This window comes from Salvelinus sp. IW2-2015, unplaced genomic scaffold (genome assembly GCF_002910315.2).
Source record: "Salvelinus sp. IW2-2015 unplaced genomic scaffold, ASM291031v2 Un_scaffold5105, whole genome shotgun sequence".
NCBI classification, from domain to species: domain Eukaryota; kingdom Metazoa; phylum Chordata; class Actinopteri; order Salmoniformes; family Salmonidae; genus Salvelinus; species Salvelinus sp. IW2-2015.
Genome location: NW_019946371.1, coordinates 50,063 through 52,233, shown reverse-complemented (window position 1 = coordinate 52,233; position 2,171 = coordinate 50,063).

Sequence of the window (2,171 nt, the reverse complement as noted above, 5' to 3'; positions counted from 1 at the left end):
TATCGTCAGTCTGTTAGCCATCGTCACGTCCATCTGTACACGTCAGTCTGTTAGGCCACGTCGTCTAGTCTGTTAGGCCATCGCAGTCTGTTAGGCCATCTGTTAGTATCTGTTAGGCCTATCGTGTATGTTTAGTGCATCGTCAGTCTGTTAGGCCATCGTCAGCTATCTGTTAAGCATCGTCGGTATGTTAGGCTATCGTCAGTCTGTTAAGCCATCGTCAGTCTGTTAGGCCATCGTCAGTCTGTTAAGCCACCGTCAGTATATGTTAGGCGATCGTCAGTATGTTAGGCAATCGGCAGTATGTTAGGCGATCGTCATTATGTTAGGCCATCGTCAGTCTGTTAAGCCATCGTCATTATGTTAGGCCATCGTCAGTATGTTAGGCGATCGTCAGTATGTTAAGCATCGTCAGTATGTTAGGCCATCGTCAGTATGTTAGGCCATCATCAGTCTGTTAAGCCATCGTCTGTCTGTTAAGCCATCGTCAGTATGTTAGCGCATGCGTCAGTATGTTAGGCCGTCGTCAGTATGTTAGCATCGTCATTATGTTATGCCATCGTCATTTGTTAGGCAATCGTCATTATGTTAGGCCATCGTCAGTCTGTTAGGCCATCGTCATTATGTTAGGCATCGTCAGTCTGTTATGCCATCGTCGTCTCTGGCCATCATCATTATGTAGGCATCGTCAGTATGTTAGGTCATCGTCGGTATGTTAGGCCATCGTCATTATGTTAGGCATCGTCATTATGTTATCCATCGTCATTATGTTAGGCAATCGTTCATATATGTTAGGCATCATCAGTCTGTTAAGCCATCGTCTGTCTGTTAAGCCATCGTCAGTATGTTAGGCGATCGTCAGTATGTTTAGGCTCGTCATTATGTTTATGCCATCGTCATTATGTTAGGCAATCGTCATTATGTTAGGCCATCGTCATGTATGTTAGGCCATCGTCTTATAGGCCATCGTCAGTCTGTTAGGCCACGTCATTATGTTAGGCCATCGTCAAATGTTATGCCATCGTCGGTATGTTAGCCATCGTCGTATGTTAGGCCATCGGCAGTATGTTAGGTCATCGTCAGTATGTTAGGCCATCGTCAGTATGTTAGGCCATCGTCAGTCTGTTAGGTCATCGTCGGTATGTTAGGCCAACGTCGGTATGTTAGCCATCGTCAGTATGTTAGGCCATCGTCAGTATGTTAGTCCATCGTCAGTCTGTTAGGTATCGTCAGTATGTTAGGTCACGTCGTATGTAGGCCATCGTCAGTATGTTAGGCCATCGTCAGTATGTTTGGCCATCGTCGCATGTTAGTCATCGTCATTATGTTAGGCCATCGTCAGTTCTGTAGGCCATCGTCAGTCTGTGGCCATCGTTCATTATTTTAGGCCATCGTCGTATGTTAGCATGTCGATGTTAGGTCATCGTCAGTTTATAAGGCCATCGTCCGTATGTTAGGTCATCGTCAGTATGTTAGGCCATCGTCAGTATGTTAGGCCATCGTCAGTCTGTTTGGCCATCGTCAGTCTGTTAGGCCATCGTCAGTATGTTAGGTCATCGTCAGTATGTTGGCCATCGTCAGTATGTTAGGCCATCTCAGTATGTTAGGCTCGTCAGTATGTTAGGCCATCGTCAGTATGTTGAGGCCATCGTCAGTATGTTAGGCCATTGTCACTATGTTAGGCCATCGTCAGTCTGTTTGGCCATCGTCAGTCTGTTAGGCCATCGTCAGTATGTTAGGCCATCGTCGGTATTTAGTCATCGTCGGTATGTTAGGTCATCGTCAGTATGTTAGCCATCGTCGGTTATGTTAGGCCATCGTCATTATGTAGGCCATTTCGGTATGTTAGGCCATCGTCGGTATGTTAGGCCATCGTCTTAGTTTAGAGCATCGTCAGTATGTTAGGTCATCGTCGGTATGTTAGGCCATCGTCAGTATGTTAGGCCATCGTCATTATGTTAGGCCATTGTCCGGTATGTTAGGCCATCGTCAGGTTATGTTAGGCCATCGTCAGTATGTTAGGCCATCGTCATTATGTTAGGCCATCGTCAGTATGTTAAGACCATCGGTCAGATAGTTAGGCCATCGTCAGTATGTTAGAGTCATCGTCAATATGTTAGGCCATCGTCATTATGTTAGGCCATCGTCAGTATGTTAGGCCATCGTCAGTA